This window comes from Pongo abelii, chromosome 3, assembly GCF_028885655.2.
Source record: "Pongo abelii isolate AG06213 chromosome 3, NHGRI_mPonAbe1-v2.0_pri, whole genome shotgun sequence".
Lineage (NCBI taxonomy): Eukaryota > Metazoa > Chordata > Mammalia > Primates > Hominidae > Pongo > Pongo abelii.
This window is the reverse complement of record NC_071988.2, coordinates 9,476,260-9,494,676: the sequence shown is the minus strand read 5'-3', so window position 1 is coordinate 9,494,676 and position 18,417 is coordinate 9,476,260. Positions and strand designations below refer to the sequence as shown.

At 39.3% G+C, this 18,417-nt stretch overlaps 1 pseudogene; it reads left to right on the top strand.

The window, feature by feature from the left end:
- The first annotated feature begins 3,263 nt into the window (after positions 1 to 3,263).
- Positions 3,264 to 3,666, top strand: LOC100448525 (2-iminobutanoate/2-iminopropanoate deaminase-like; annotated as a pseudogene).
- Positions 3,667 to 18,417: the final 14,751 nt, after the last annotated feature.

The window sequence follows — 18,417 nt, the reverse complement described above, 5'->3', positions numbered from 1 at the left end:
TGTCAAAAGCTGATGAGGATGTACAAAATAAAATTTTCATCTACTAGTTGGAACATCAATCAGTATAGCATTTTGGAAAGCAATTTAGCAGTATTTAGTAAAATACAAAATGTATGCACCCACTGTAATAAGACTTCCAATTAAAACATAGCTAAATAAGAGGCCAAACACAGTGGCTCACACCTGTAATCCCAGCACTTTGGGAGGCCGAGGCAAGCAGATCACTTGAGGTTAGGAGTTTAAGACCAGCCTGACCAATAGGGTGAAATCCTATCTCTACTAAAAATACAAGAATTAGCTGCACCTCCTGGGTTCAAGCAATTCTTGTGCCTCAGTCTCCTGAGTAGCCGGGACTACTGATGTGAGCCATCACACCCAGCTAAGTTTAAGGGTAAATAGTGACTCCAATTTCCAAGCCTTTCCAAGTTTTCATAATGGGAATCAGCTTGTTTCTTATTAAACTTCCTCCTACTTCTTATTTACTATTTTAGCTTCCTCTATTTTGTTAACTCAGTTATCATTTGTCCATTTAATTTCCCCTCATCCAAAATTTTGTTGACATCTGTCTTCTTCTTCCATGTCTTCTTCCATTTCCTTTATCCTACGTTCTTACCCTTTTTTTTTTTTTTTTTTTTGAGACGGAGTGTTGATCTTGTTGCCCAGGCTGGAGTGCAGTGGCATGATCTTGGCTCACCGCAACCTCCGCCTCCCAGGTTCAAGCGATTCTCCTGCCTCAGTGTTCTTATCTTTTCAATTCCTTTATTGATTTTGCCACTGCACTGCAGCCTGGGCCACAGAGTGAGACTGTCTCAACAACAACAACAAAATATAGCTAAATAAGGACATAACTTTGATCCCTGTAGAAACTCAATTATAATCAGGAAGTTCAATAAGAACCAAGCTGATTCTCATTATGAAAACTTTGAAAGGCTTGGAAATTGGAGTCACTATTTACCCTTAAAAACTAGTAAAGGGCCTGGGGGAAAAGAAGAGTTATTCAACAGCAGTCATTGTAAGAATCCATTATAATCAACACATCCCTCACCCAGGAACCAGAGGTTTACTTAGCCAGGATATCATCCTTCCCCAACCCTGGCAGCCATCAAGACAATGCATCTCCAGGAAATATTTTGAATTAGGCATGTAAGATACAGTTGAAAGTGGGAAATGGGTGCTGTGCTGAAAAATGGAGTTTAAGTGAAAGTTTCATTACCAAAGTTTAGAACCCTAACCCCTTTTAAACATTTGATTCCAAGGAAGAACTGATAGAATTATAACCCTAAAACAAGAGAACAGAGCAGTTCTGCTACAAATGCTGATCCTTCCTAAAGGACATCAAAGAATAGACTCCTTCATAAAAGAGTAGATTCCCACTGTCTCGTGCTGCAGTGGAGCTCACCCATGCACGTACAAGTTTCAATTCACATGTTCGTGCCTCACTCTTAAATGTGAACTCTGAGAAGCTTGAAGGAAAGCTTCTAATGGGAAAGATATGTTTTTTTGTTTGTTTGTTTTTTGTTTTTGAGACAGAGTCTTGCTCTGTTGCCCAGGCTGGAGTGCAGTGGCGCCATCTTGGCTCACTGCAACCTCTGCCTCCTGGGTTCAAGCGATTCTCCTGCCCCAGCCTCCCAAGTAGCTGGGATTATAACCGCCTGCTACCACACCCGGCTAATTTTTGTATTTTTAGTAGAGACGGGGTTTCACCATGTTGGCCAGGCTAGTCTCGAACTACTGACCTCAGGTGATTCACCTGCTTCAGCCTCTCAAAGTGCTGGGATTACAGGTGTGAGCCACAGTGCCCGGCCAAGACATGTTTTAAAATGCTACAAACCAGAAAAAAAAAAAAAAAGAAAAGGAAAACTCAAGGGAGAGAGATAATACGGGATGCTGAAAAAAAAAAAAAGACTACCAGGAGAAATATAGTTAATTTCATGGAGAGATAAGCCATTGAAACCACACAATATGGATAGAATGCTATTTAAATAAATACATATTCAGAAGCAAAAACTAAGAGCACTGAAAGGGAAAACTAAGTATATTTGGAAATTTTAACACACAACTCACAGAAACTGATAAAGTAAGCAAATAAAAATGAATAAGGATACATAGAAAATTTTAACACCAGTATCAACCAACTAGACTTAATTGTCATTTACAGACTAGTTCACAAAACAACACACAACAAATATAGATACACATTCTTTTCCTAGTCCACATAGAACATTCAATAAGAGCCATCTCCTGGGGCCTAAAACATGTCGCAATAAATGTTAAGGAACTGAAAAAATATAAAGGTTATATTCTGTGAGCCATTATATATATATATATATATATATATATATATATATATTTTTTTTTTTTTTTAATGAGACAGAGTCTTGCTCTGTCACCCAGGCTGTAGTGTGGTGGTGCGATCTTGGCTCACTGCTATCTCTGCCTCCCAGGTTCAAGTAATTCTCAGCCTCCCAAGTAGCTGGGACTGCAGGCATGTGCCATCACACCAGGCTAATTTTTTTGTATTTTATTAGAGATGGGGTTTTTCCATATTGCCCAGGCTGGTCTCAAACTCCTGGGCTTGGGCAATCCGCCTGCCTTGGCCTCCCAAAGTGCTAGGATTATGGGCATGAGCCACCACGCCTGGCCAATATATGCATTTTAAAAAATAATTAAATAAAAAATAATAACAATAAGATATTTAGAAAAATCTTCAAATATTTGAAAGTAACACATTTTTAATTACATTGTCAAAGAAGACAGCAAAACAATTAATATTTCATAATGAATGATAATGAAATGCCATTTACCAAAATTTGAGGAATGCAGCTGCCCTTGAAACACAAAGGCTCAGTGTAAGCATTGATGGCTTAAAAGTTGGTTCTTTAAAACAATTAAGAAAATTAAGAAAGAGCTAGCTAAAATAATCAAAACATAAGAACACACTAACCAATAATAAAAAATAAAAGACAACACAACAGGTACTACAGACATTGAAGGGATATTAAAGAAATACCAGAAGCACTTTTATTCCAGTGAAGTTGACAAAGATCTTTACAGATGACGGTCGATACAAGAGGAAATAGAAAATCTGAATGGCCCTTCATCTTTAAGAGAAATGAGAAGCTTTTTCACAAAAAAAAAAAAGCTCTGGACCAAAATGAATCCTATCAGACATTTTCAGAAAATAATATCAAGTCAGGTGAGAAGCAAGCAGGGGTGGTGTGATGGCTCCTTCTCCCAGAGAGGCCTCAAGAGAAGGGTTAGCTATGTCATCCTTGATTAAAAAGGTGATCAGGACTGCCAAAGCCCCCGGGGTCCTTGGGCCATATGGCCAAGGTGTGTTCGTCAACAGGACCATTTACATTTCAGGACAGCTAATCATGGACTCTTCAAATGCACAGCTTGTGGCAGGAGAGGTAGCCAAAGAAGCTAAACAAGCTCTTACAAAGATGGGTGAAGTTCTGAAGACTGCAGGCTGTGACTTCACTAATGTGGTAAACAATTTTGTTGGTGGACATAAATGACTTCAGTACTATCAGTGTAATTTACAAACTGTACTTCAAGACTAATTTTCCAGCTAGAGCTGCTTACCAGGTTGTTACTCTGGCCAAAGGAGTGTGAATTGAAATGGAGGCAGTAGCTGTCCAAGGACCTCTCACAACAGCATGACTGTAAGTGGGCCCAGTGTTGTTTCATCTGGAATGTTTAATTTTAATTTTTACAACTAATGTAACATCTTAATTAACATCTTAATTTTTACAACTAATGTAACATCTTAATTAACATCTTAATTTTTACAACTAATGTAACATCTTAATTAACATCTTAATTTTTACAATTGATGAAAGTGTAAGGTTTGACTAAAATGCCTGAAGTTATTATGGAAATACTATATAACAGGGACAGTTCAACATAAATTAGAGATTAGATCAAGAATCCAGTTACTGGTATTATTAATGTGTACCTATATTACCAAATGTAGGAAGCACATACTCATTACATAGTTATTCAAATAAATGTAAAGACAAATATTAAAGAAAGTAAGTTACTCCTGATACATAATAAAAAGCATACCTAATTCAAACTAATTTAATGATGTGAAATACTTAGTTCTTATGTCAAATATATGACTCTTCTTTTACTTGAATAAAATTAAAGTATTTAATGGTAATGGTCAAAGAGAGGAAAATAGACCAAAATTTCATATAGACAATACTTTTCTTTTCTTTCTTTTTTTTTTTTTTTTTTTGACAGAGTCTCACTTTGTCACCCAGGCTGGAGTGCAGTGGCATGATCTCAGCTCACTGCAACCTCCGCCTCCCGAGTTCAAACGATTCTCCTGCCTCAGCCTCCCAAGTAGCTAGGATTATAGGCATGTGCCAGCACGCCTGGCTAATTTTTGTATTTTTAGTAGAGACAGGGTTTCACCATGTCGGCCAGGCTGGTCTCGAACTCCTGACCTCAAGTGATCTGCCTGCCCTGGCCTCCCAAAGTGCTGGGATTACAGGTGTGAGAAGGGTGGTTTGTTTAAATAAACATTTCTAGAACAACTGCTTATCAAATGGGAGCAGCAGCGGGGGAGGTAGAGCTTTCCTTTTGACTATATAAAAATAATGTCCATGACAATTAAATGTTTAAATATAAAAATATAACGAAAACAAGGTAGAAGATCTAGGACAATGTTTATATGCCTCTGGCATTGGTGGCAGTGGTGTGTGTGTTGGGGGGACTTCTTAAGCAAGACAGGAAACTCAAAAAAATGAAAGGAAATAAAGAAATATTTGACTATGCAAATATTTACAATTTGACAAGCGGCAGTACATGAAGTAGAAGACAAAGAACGGGCTGCAAAAAATATTGGAAGCACATATGTCCAATAAAGGATTCCTACATATTACACATAAATAACTCCCATAAATTCATAATATAAGGACAAATAACCCAGTTGAAAAATAGTCAAAGGATAAAAATAGTAATTTTACCGAAGAGGAAATCCTGATGCTCACAGACCTATGAAATAAGCTCAACTCCATAATAACTGGGGAAATGCCGAGTTTAACAGTGGGTTAACATGTTTTTCCCTCAATACATGGAAAAACGTTCAAAAGACTTGTTGAATCCGGTGATAGTTGGGGAATGATGGGAGGGCAAGACAGTAGGTTCTATAATGTTTTCAAAACAATGAACACTAAAATTACTGCGACTTTGTGAAAATTAACCTGGCAAACTCTTTTAAAATAAAAAAATATATATCCTTTTGTTTACCAATTCTAGTTCTGGAAATTTATCCTTTAGAATTAAATCCTATAGAATTAAAAGCATATTTACTGGAGTAGGGAGTATATTGGTAAAGTGTGTTTATTGAAGCATCGTTCACCAAGTGACAAGACAAAAAAATAAAAAAAATGTTAACAAACCAATGGTTAAATTAACTTGAATATACCCATGCTGTGGAATATTACGTAACTGTTTTAAAAAAATGCTTTGGGGGCCGGGCGTGGTGGCTCACGCCTGTGATCTCAGCACTTTGGGAGGCCAAGGTGGGCAGATCATCTGAGGTTGGGAGTTCGAGACCACCCTGACCAACATGGAGAAACCCCCATCTCTACTAAAAATACAAAATTAGCTGGGCATAGTGGCGCATGCCTGTAATCCCAGCTACTCGGGAGGCTGAAGCAGAAGAATCACTTGAACCCGGGAGAAGGAGGTTGCGGTGAGCCGAGATCGCACCATTGCACTCCAGCCTGGGCAACAAGAGCAAAACTCCGTCTCAGAAAAAAAAAAAAACACCTTTGGGGCTGCATCAGTTTTCCTATTGGAATATACATTATAGAATGTTGAGTGATTAAAGAACCTTACAGAAAGATGCATATAGAATTAGTCTATGTTTGTAAAAACAACTCTGTACTGTGACTTTTTAAAAAATGTCGATGACTTTTTAAAAAATTAGTTATATAAGAATACACTAATTAATTAAAATTTGTTAGAGGTGGTATGGGGATATGTTTGAGAAAGGACAAATGATTTGGGGATGCATAAGAGAGAAAATGATTGTACAACATGAAACATACTCTGGCATTGTGTGAGAGGAAGAGTAAACTAGAAAATTCTGTTAATAGAATTGCAAATGTGTAAAACTAAATATGTAATGGCGTACCTTGGAACATTATCTTAATTGGTTATTTTTAAAAATGTCACTCTTTGTTACCAAGCCTTATAATGCACCCATCTAAAATGATGTTATCTATAAAACTCAATTTACTACTAATTTACTAGCAGTCAACATATTTCTGCAGTCTCTCATGATATTTGCAAGCAATTACCATTTTTCACTCGAGTCCCTTTCTAAACATACACAACTCAAATTCCCCATTACATCTTCCATTACAAAGAAAAACAACCTGAAACATTTTTTTTTTTTTTTTGAAGCAGGGTCTCACTCTTTCACTCAGGCTGGAGTGCAGTGGTGTGACCCTGGTTCACCGCGACCTCTGCCTCCTGAGTTCAAGCTATTCTCATGCCTCAGCCTCCTGAGTAGCTGGGATTACAGGTGCTTGCCACCACACCCGGCTCAATTTTTTTTTTTTTTTTTTGTATTTAATAGAGACAGCGTTTCACCATGTTGGCCAGGCTGGTCTTGAACTCCTGACCTCAAATGATCCGTCTGCCCTGGCCTTCCAAAGCGCTGGGATTACAGGCCTGAGTCATGGCACCTGGCCTGCTCATTTTTTTTTCTGCTGTCTTTTGGCAACACATCTCACATTTTTAAAGAGTGACCGTTAAGAGGCCAGGCGCGGTGGCTCACGCCTGTAATCCCAGCACTTTGGGAGGCTGAGATGGGCAGATCACGAGGTCAGGAGATTTAGACCATCCTGGCTAACACGGTGAAACCCCGTCTTTACTAAAAATACAAAAAATTAGCCAGGCGTGTTGGCAGGCGCCTGTAGTCCCAGCTACTTGGGAAGCTGAGGCAGGAGAATGGCGTGAACCCAGGAGACGGAGCTTGCAGTGAGCCAAGATCGCGCCACTGCACTCCAGCCTGGGCGACAGAGCGAGACTCTGTCTCAAAAAATAAAAATAAAAAAAATAACCGTTAAGAATTTGGAAAAACTTCAGTTTCAAAATATTATCTAAATCCCTGTAACAAAAATGATCAGATTTAAAATGGTAGTTAAAATTGAAATTCATATGTCAAAAATAAGTATTATTCATCTTTAATAAATTAAAATCACACATATTGAGGACCTGTCATGTATCAATAGCTTAATCACCTTATTTAATCGATAAGTGAGATGCTGTGTCATCTTTCTTTACTTTTCATGGAATACCTGGGAAGTGGACTTAATTATTCCTGATTTGGGTCTTATGATTATGGCTCCTCACCTGCACATAGCCAAATATGAACAATTAAGGGAGCTTTGTCTTTAGAAACACCACCACCCTCTAGCTAGGTTCTCTACACTCAGGGGAAATATTCAATGAAAATTTTACTGACCCAGAGACCAAGGCACCTCACACAGACTTTGGTGGTTCACAATCTAAAATAAAATAATAATAATAATAATAATAATAATAAAGGTAAAGCTTCTGGTGGTCCACAATCTAAAGATAAAGTAAAATAATAATAATAATAATAAAGGTAAGCCTTCTGGACGTTTCCAAGTTCTCTGCACTTTCTTTCTCCCGCTCTACCATCTTTTACCTTTATTAAAGCTCTAAATGAGCACAACCTCTGGGTTCTCGTGAGTCCTTTCAATTGCCCAGTGCTCACACTCCAGTGACTCCCTTGAACATTGAACTTTTAGTCAACTAACTTGTGTTGAAACTAACCACGTCCATTCTCACAACAGGTGTAGGAAAATGGCTGTCATTGTAGTCAGGTACCCTCTCAGGTGTCCTCATGGAGTCATGTTCTTCAAAGGGTGGCTCTATCCTCAGGCCCAAAGGGCAAGTTCACATGAGGGCCAGCTATAGAATTTGCAAGGTCCAATGCAAAATAAAAATGGGGCCCTGTGCTCGAAAGGTATTAAGAAGGTCAAGTTAGTGATGGCAGCATGAAACCAAGTGCAAGATCCTTCTAAGCACGGGGTCCATGTGACTGCACAGGTCATCAGTACACGGTGCCAGTTCTGGGCCTGACTGAAGCACCACCATAGGCTGTCATTCTTTATAAAGAGACAGAAAGAGGCCGGGTGCGGTGGCTCACACCTGTAATCCCAGCACTTTGGGAGGCCGAGTTGGGTGGATCACCTGAGGTCAGGAGTCTGAGACCAGCCTGGCCAAGATGGTAAAACCCCATGTCCATTAAAAATACAAAAATTAGCTGGGCATGGTGGTGCGTGCCTGTGGTCCCAGCTACTCGGGAGACTGAGGCAGGAGAATCACTTGAACCTGGGAGGCAGAGGTTGCAGTGAGCCGAGATAGTGCCACTGCAGTCCAGCCTGGGTGATAAAGCGAGACTGTCTCAAAAAAAAAAAAAAAAAAATAGAGACACAGGAACAAAAATCTTAAGCTTCTAGAAACTTTCTCACTACACACAGGCAAAGTCAGGCTCTTTTCCTTTTGAGGGTTGCACTGTCTGGAGGGCTGGGCTGCTGCCATCAGCCAGAGGACAATAGTGTCCCACCATAGAAGGTGGCAAGCACAGACAGGAGCTGTACTTTGATAGTGGTCTGAAGTGTCTGATTAACCAACCCTGAGGTTTCCCTTTCCACTGGACCTCATGAGAGATGAGACTATACATTTCCTTAGTGTTTAAACCAATGTGGAGTTTTCTATTAATTAGAAGTGAAACCATCCATTTCAACTCATACAAAGGCTTTGCAAAATAGCTACGATTATTTTCCATTCTAGAGATGTGGACACGAAAATGCAGGGAGACCACCTTGCTTCTAAGTCCTAAAGCATACTTGATAAACCTAGAAGTTAGTCCCAGCTCTGCCACGTGATGCCTGTCATCCCATACGAATGGTAGCACCTGGACTTGTGCAGTGTGGCAGCCCTGCTCTAAAGACCGTGGTTTCTAACTCCCCACACTTTATACCTCCCAGTTTGAGGGCAGAGCCCAAATCCAATACAATATGAGAAGCTAAGCAATTTCTTCAGCTGCGTGGGGGCCTAGATTTTTTAAAAAGATTTCCCCCTTCGAGGCAGAGGTTGCAGTGAGCAGAGATCATGCCACTGCACTCCAGCCTGGGCGACAGAGCAAGACTCCGTCTCAAAAAAAGAAAAAAAGAATATTTCCCCACTGATACAGAAAATCATTTTTTTTTTTTTTGAGAGGGAGTCTCACTCTGTTGCCCAGGGTAGAGTGCTACAGAGCAAGACTCTGTCCAAAAAAAAAAAGAAAAACAAAGAAAAAAGAAAGAGAGACTGAATTTTCTAGTCTTCCTTGTAGCTAAGTGTGATCATGTAACCATGTTCTAGTCAACGGGAAATGAGTACATCTAGAGTACATATGGCATCCAAAAATGTCCTTATAGGAAGGGGCATGCAATTCTTTGCTTGTTTCCCCATTCTATTGACTGGAATAAAGGGATGAGGGGCCACGGCTGGAGCTGGAGCTGGAACAGCCATCATGGACCATGAAGTGCATGTCACTTCCTGAGGATGGTGGAGCAACAAGGCAGAAGGAGCCTGGGGTCTTCCTCATCATGGAGCTGCCATACCCACTTGCATTCCTTACCCCTAACTTAATGTACTTAAGAGGAAAATACACTGCTATTTTGTGTTTTATATTATTCACAGCCAAACCCAACATGATCTGATGAAGTATTGTTTGGGAATGAAAAGGATGGGAGTAGGCAAAGCATGAGCTAACATGGTATGAAAAATGAACAGCACGGCCAGGCGCAGTGGCTCACGCCTATAATCCCAGTACTTTGGGAGGCTGAGAAGGGCAGATCACAAGGTCAGGAGTTCAAGACAAGCCTGGCCAACATAGTGAAACCCTGTCTCTACTAAAAATACAAACATTAGCTGGCTGTGGTGGCACGTAGTCCCAGCTGCTCAGGAGGCTGAGGCGGGAGAATTGCTTGAACCTGGGAGGCAGAGGTTGCAGTGAGCAGAGACCACACCATTGCACTCCAGCCTGGGTGACACAGTGAGACTCCGTGTCAAAAAAAAAAAAAGAACAGCATGTTTTGGATGGCTTGCAAATTCAAATAATTTAGCAGAAGCAAAAACTTGGAGTGAGAAGTCTATAGAAGAAAAAGAATTACTCTTTCTCTCCCAACCCAACCCCTTCAAAAATTCCCAGAAAAAAAGTGATGTCCATTGCAACTCCTACTACAAGTGGGATGCTCTCACGATTTTTATTTGAATCTCAGAGTAAAGAGTGATGTATCTTCTCCTCTTGCTGTCTTTAAAAGAGCTTTGAGGCTGGCTGTGGTGGCTCATGCCTGTAATCCCAACACTTTGGGAGACTGAGGCGGGTGGATCACCTAAGGTCAGGAGTTCGAGACCAGCCTCGCCAATATGATGAAACCTTGTCTCTACTAAAAATACAAAAAATCAGCCAAGTATGGTGGCGGGCACCTGTAATCCTAGCTACTCGGGAGGCTAAGGCAGGAGAATTGCTTGAACCTGGGAGGTGGAGGTTACAGTGAGCCAAGATGGCGCCACTGCACTCCAGACTGGGCAACAAAAGCGAAACACCATCTCAAAAAAATAAAATAAAATAAAATAAGAGCTTTGAGTGCTCTGCATGCACATCATGGTTCGTGATGATTAGACAAGCATATGCAGAATCAGACACTTAACCTGGTGTGCTATTTACTCCCCACCGTCATGGTGACCAGCATGGAGTTTTGAACTACTTCTTTATAATTATTTTTAATGAATATCTATACTGACTAATACACAAAATGAAACGGCAAAGATATTACTGATGCAAGAAAATGGAAGTAAAAAAACGACAATTTTCAGCATTTTCAAGCATCAAGGTAACTTTTCTAGCTACCTGAGTTCCAGGTATGTGATCCAAATTCATATGTAGTAGATCAAGATTTCTCCAGCAATTAAAAAATACAAAGAGAAATTATATCCTATATTATCATTTTATCCAATTTGGCTTTGAGATTTTTGGAAGCAAAGACTATCTACACCAAGAGTGTTTTATTTGCAGAGAAGTGTTTGCAAATACCTCTGCATGAAATTCTTTCTTATCATTTAGAAATAAAGTCATGAAAACTAGAGATAAGAAACCACTTAATTTTAAGTGGAAAAAAACTAGCGTTCTAAATAACTCATCATGAAAACAGTGTATTTTCAGTGTTGTATAATGTAATTTGCATTTTAATCTGTATTTTATATAAATTGTATTCCCAAACCAAAGCATGATTTTTTTTTAAAAAAAAAACATAATGAATTCTTTAAAAGTACTGATAAATAATGACAGATATTTTTTCAAAGCCATCCATGAATATGGTCAGAACATTAAATGGAATGGGAAGACAAAATGCAATAGTCTACTACTAAATCTCTTCTTTAGCATTGGTTCATTTGATGAGTATTGATTGAAGATTGCTACAATGCCAAGCAGACATTATTCAAGGGTCTTTTAATTAATTCCACTTTTAACTCTTCAAGCTATCACATAGGATAATTAGCTCCATATGGCTAAATAATATTTGCATAATGTTCTTTTTTTGATTTATCAATTTTAGAAATTCTCTATTCTGCTATGATAGACAGAATTGCTTCTTTTATGTGAATCATCACTTCCCCTCCATGAAATTATTTTATACAATTATTTCTCTTTGTTTTTCTCTTTTGGTTGCCTTTGCAAGTTGAAATAAGATATTCAAACTTTAACTTCTTTTTTTCATTATAGACACAGCATCTTTTGCTCCTGGCTTTGTAAGATAATCCTCTGCCCAATGCCTTTCCTTCAGTCCTCTTCCCTTCCATCTCTTGCCTCTGTATTCTCTACTTCTACATCTTCAAGGCTGAACATGCGTATTCTACTCTTTAGCATAAGTAAATCATTGCCTCTTTTTTCATTATGTGGATTATAAAAGTGGAAGTCAAAGTAGTTACATTATTTTAATTATAAGCATGTGAAACTGGCCGGGTGCGGTGGCTCAGGCCTGTAATCCCAGCACTTTGGGAGGCCGAGGTGGGCGGATCATCTGAGGTCAGGAGTTCGAGACCAGCCTGGCCAACATGGCGAAACCCAGTCTCCACTGAAAATACAAAAAATTAGCCAGGCATGGTGGCAGGCGCCTGTAGTCCCAGCTACTCAGGAGGCTGAAGCAGGAGAATCGCTTGAACTTGGAAGTCGGAGGTTGCAGTGAGTCGAGATCACGCCATTGCATTCCAGCCTGGGTGACAAGAGTGAGACTCTGTCTCAAAAAACAAATAAATAAACAAACATAAGCATACGAAACTATTGTTGAATTTCTAATTTTCATGGGGAGTTTCTACATACAGGTTTTTCTTAATTACTAAACAGAAATATATTTTCAAATTTTTCCAATGTCTTTATTAAATGGAGTATTCTAAAAAGCTCCCGTTGTTCTCTCACAATCGGCAAATTACCAGCAGACATGTTCTTCCTCCAGTGGTCATCGGCATGGGTATCTATACCTGCTCCCCAGGGGTCATGCTGTGATTTTCCCTCATGCCTTTTCTCTTTCCTGTATTAAAGTCCTGGATACTAGAATCCTTTGGCTTATTTACTTACTTTCTTTTTGCCAGAAAATATCTCAAGTAATTTACTAAGAAACAGTAGTGTAGGAGGTAAGCTTTCTGAAGCCTTATAGCCTGAAAATATCTTTTTCATTCATCACACTCGGTCAGTGGGTTATTCTAGGTTGAAAATAATATTTCTCCAAACCTTTGAATGAAGAGCTCTGTTGTCTTCTTAGCTCAGTGTGGGTGAAAATTCTGATGCCTGTTTCTCTTTCCTTTATAAGTAAACTGTTAGAGAGTTTGTCTTTATCATTTGTGATGCTGTATCTAGATATGGATATATACATATTTATTGTTCTGTGCAATAAATGCAGACTTTCAATGCAGATATTCATGCTTTTCAATTCTGGACTTTGTTTTTGTTATCTTTTTGTTCTTTTTTTTTTACACTGTCTGTTTCTATCATCATCATCATGACTATATTATTATTCAGGTATTGAAACTTCTGGATTGATCTTCTCCATCATTCAATCTCTTCTCTCATATTTTCTACCTTTCTTCCATTTCTATTTACTTTCTGGAAGATTTCTTTGACTTTATCTCCCAAAATGTACATATTTCCATGACTCTTTATCTCATTGTCTTCTGGTTGTCCCTTTTCTATAGAATCTTGCACTTTATGAATGCTTTGTGTTCTCTAATCTTTCTGAGGATGCCACTTAGGATTTCTTTTTCATCTGAGGTCATTTGTTCTCTAGCTTTCAAATGGGAGTGTTTCCTCAAATGTCTGGTGATCCTTGCTTGACTTCTGCATAGTATAATGAGTTCATCAAAAGCCAATGGGAGATTAGGGTACACAGCATTGCCCAATGACTGGCAAGCTTTGCTTTGGGTTGATCTGGTGGAGTCACTACTTATGTTGAGAGATCCCTGAAAGTCTGCATGTGGATTTCATGCTTCTTGAGGCACTCTATTCCCTTTTTGACTGTAAGGCATTTCAAAATATCGTCACAGCACTTAACAATTATCCACATAGTCTTTACCCAGCTTTAGATAATATGTCTTACCATATTGCTTTAAATCTCCTCCTTTTCTTACAAAATAAAACAGAAACATGAAGATATACTTGAAGTCACCTCTGTCTTTCTGCTACGCCACATTGTCCTCCTTCTCTCCTAGAGAACACCACAATGCTGAATTTTGTGATGACCATTTTGATGAATATTTGTGTATTTTACTACATATGTATTATCCTTAAATAAGAGTACTATTTTATGTGGTTAATTTCATACACAAGTAAGTATATATATGTGATATGTGTGCATATAGCAAAATGTAGAATAGTACTTTTTTTTTTTTTTTTTTGAGGCAGAGTCTCGCTCTGTCCCCCAGGCTGGAGTGCAGTGGCACGAACTCAGCTCACTGCAACCCTTGCCTCCCAGGTTCAAGCAATTCTCCTGCCTCAGCCTCCCGAGTAGCTGCCACTACAGGTGTGTGCCACCACGCCCAGCTAATTTTTGTATTTTTAGTAGAGGTGGGGTTTCACCATGTTGACCAGTCTGGTCTCGAACTCCTGACCACAGATGATCCACCCGCCTCAGCTTCCAAAGTGCTGGGATTACAGGAAAATAGTACTCTTATTTAAGTATAGATCACATACATATATAATCACATACATTTATGTGATTACAGACATATACATATGTGTGTATAAAGTTGAACACATAAAATAGTACTCTAATTATATATACACATTATATAATACAACAAACAATATATAATTGTATCTATCAACCTATATATAATTATAATACATGCAGAAAATAATAAAAACTTTTTTGAAAAGAACAAAAAAAGATAAAACAAAAAATTATAATTACAATGCACGTATATTCTGCAACCTGCTTTTGACTCAACATCATATTTTTGATATCTATTTTGAGGTGCATAATCTAATTCATTTCCATGCTGTATGAGATTCCATTTTATGACTATACCATGAGTATGGTTCTCTATTTCTGGATATTTAAGGTATTTCCAATTCTCTGGTGTTTAGTCAGTGCTGTAAGGAATATTCCTTTACAGATCTTTAGAAGATGTATTGGAATGGAGAGATAATAGAGGCAGGGCTACTGGTAGAAGAGATAATGAAGACCAAACTTGACAATGGTGGGATGAAACAGATTACAGAAATTTTTTGAGGTTATACATACTACTTGGTGATTCATCAGAAGTGGGGGTGAGAGTGGAAGTGGCATATGAGGGAGAGGAAATCATTTAGGATGACTCTAAAGTTTCTGCCTTCCATAAATAAATAGATCTTTGAAACACATCTCTATATAGGGCATTCAGAAGTGTTGACAGGACTAGTGGGGTGGGCAGAAAAAAAAGTTCCATTTTAGAAACAAGTTTATAGTTTGTATGACCACGAGCTATTTAGTTGGAAATTTCCGTGTCTAGAGAAGTTGAATTACTTTCCAACTCTGTGATTTCATGGAACTATCTGTCTTGGCTGCTTTGGTAAGCAAAAGCACATTGGGCATTTAAAAAGAGGGTTCTATTGGTATAGCAGGCTGAATAATGGCCCTCCAAAGAGTTCCATGCCCTAATCTCTGAAATTTTATGTAGCAAAAAGAACTTTGCAGATGTAATCAAGCTAAGGATGTCAAAATGGGGAGATTATCTGCATTATCCACATGGGTCTAAGGTCATCACAAGGGTTTTCGTAAAAGAGTGATATAGTTTGGATGTTTGTCTCCTCCAAATCTCATGTTGAAATGTAATCCCCAATGCTGGAGGTGGGGCCTGGTGGAAGGTATTGGATCATGGGGGCAGATCCCTTAGCAATGGCTTAGTGCCATCCTCTCCATGATGAGTGAGTTCTCACTGTGTTAGTTCACATGAGATCTGATTGTTTAAAGGAAGCTGGCACCTCTTCCTCTGTCTCTTGCCCCAGCTCTTGCCATGTGACATGCTGACTCTCCTTTGCCTTCTACCATGATTGGAAACTTCCTGAGGCCTCACCAGAAGCAGATGCTGGTGCCATGCTTCCTGTAAAGCCTACAGAACTATGAGCCAAATAAACCTATTTTCTTTACAAATTACCCAGCCTCAGGTATTCCCTTACAGCAATGCAAGAATGGACTAACACAGTGGAGTACAGGAGTCAGAGTCAGAGAGAAGGCAATGTGACAAAGAAAGCAAAGGAAAAAAGGCTATGCGATGTGGAGCCAGGAGACAAGGAACGCCAGCTCCCTTGGGAACCTGGAAGGCACAAGGAATGGGCTCATCCCTAGAGCTGGCAGAAGGAGCCAACTACGCTAACGCCTTGATTTTAGCTCATTTTGACTTCGGGCCTCCAGATCTATAAGATAATAAATGTGTGTTGTTTAAAGCCACCACCTTTGTGGTAATTTGTTATAGCAGCCATAGGAAAGTAATGCAGTTGGCTTTCCAATAAGAAGACTTAACTGAAGACAGGGCTGGCTTCAAGGGCATGTGATCTGTGCAATCACACAAGTCCCCACACTTACAGGGACCTCATGGTTGGTTTAATGCTCTATGGTCAATGTCTTTACATGATTAATGATATTTTGAACAAGGAACCCCACATATTCATTTTGCATGGGGTCCTGTCACTTATGCACTCAGTCTTAACTAAAGATAACATATTTGACATATTTTGGGCATAGCATTATTTTTATTATATTTTTCTGTTATTAACATTTTCTAGGCCGGGTGTGGTGGCTCATGCCTGTAATCTTAGCACTTTGGGAGGCCAAGACAGGCAGATCAGTTGAGGTCAGGAGTTCAAGACCAGCCTGGCCAACACGGTGAATCCCCGCCTCTACCAAAAATACAAAAATTAGCCGGGTGTGGTGATGCCCACCTGTAATCCCAGCTACTTGGGAGGCTGAGGCAGGAGAATTGCTTGAACTTCCACCTCCTGGGTTCAAGCAATTCTCCTGCCTCAGCCTCCCGGGTAGCTGGGATTACAGGCATGCGCCACCACGCCCGGCTAATTTTCGTATTTTTAGTAGAGTCGGGGTTTCACCGTGTTGGCCAGGCTGGTCTCGAACTCCTGGCCTCAAGTGATCCGCCTGCCTCAGCCTCCCAAAGTGTTGGGATTACAGGTGTCAGTCACCCAGCCTGGCCCAGTCTTTTTTTCTGAATAGCTACATGCCCAGTAAGAAATTGTAGGAAGGTCATAATTAAGGAAAAAAGAGGAGAGACAGATTTAGGGTAACCACTACCAGACTGGGCTACCACTGCAACCTTAAACTAATTATATGTTTTGGTGGGTTGTCTAGCAATGTTTCACAGAGTATTTCTAAAAGAGGCTTAAAGGCCCATGGTGTCCATATATCTAGCTAAAAGCGGGGTTCTGTTAAGGAAAAAGAGAACACATATTGGGTAAAACCTGGCAGCTTCCAACATAACTACGATCACTACATTGTATGTATCAGACTTTTCCTAAAGAGTTAGGGAAACAGTGAAAAAACAATTTATTATATTGCTTATTCTTAAAAGTCTGTGACCACCTAACTTCTGGAAATTTATCTAGAACACCTTTCACCTTAGTGTGCTTTCTCTACTCTGAACTTTTCTCTCAAGTTTTCCTAACCTCAAATTCCTGGGAGCCAAAACTATAAAAACTCTAGAAGAAAATCTAGGCAATACCATTCAGGACAGAGGCACAGGCAAAGATTTCATGACGAAAATGCCAAAAGCAATAGCAAAGAAAGCAAAAATTGACAAATGGGATCTAATTAAACTAATGAGCTTCTGCACAGCAAAAGAAATTATCATCACTGTGAACAGACAACCTACAGAAGGGGAAAAAATTTTTCTAATCTATCCATCTGACAAAGGTCTATTATCCAGAATCTACAAGGAACTTAAACAAATTTACAAGAAGAAAACAACCTTATTCAAAAGTGGGCAAAGGACGAGAAAAGACATTTCTCAAAAGAAGACATACACTTAGCCAACAAACATGAAAAAAAGCTCAACATCATTAACTATTACAGAAATGCAAATCAAAACCACAATGAGACACCATTTCACGGCAGTCAGAATGGCTATTACTAAAAAGTCAAAAAAGAACAGATGCTGGTGAGATTGCGGAGGAATAGGAACACTTTTACACTGTTGGTGGGAGTGTAAATTAATTCAACCATTGTGGAAGACAATGTGGCGATTCCTCAAAGACCTAGAGGCAGAAATGTCATTTGACCCAGCAATCCCATTACTGGGTATGTACCCAAAGGAATATAAATTATCCTATTATAAAGATACATGCATGCATATGTTCACTGCAGCACTCTTCACAATAGCAAAGACATGGAATCAACCCAAATGCCCATCAATGATAGGCTGCATAAAGAAAATCTGGTACATGTACACATGGAATACTATGCAGCCATAAAAAGAAATGAGATCCTGTCCTTTGCACGGACATGAATGGAGTTGGAAGCCATTATCCTCAGCAAACTAACACAGGAACGAAAACGAAACACTGCATGTTCTCACTTGTAAGTGGGAGCTGAATAATGGGAACACATGTACACATGGTGGGGAACAATAAACACTGGAGTCTGTCAATGGGTATAGGGAGAGCATCAAGAAGAATAGTTAATGGATGCTGGGCTTAACACCTAGGTGATGGGATGATCTGTGCAACAAACCACCATGGTACACGTTTACCTATGTAACAAACCTACACATCCTGCACATGTATCCCAGAACTTAAAGTGAAAGTTGAAGAAAAGAAAAGAAAAATTCCTG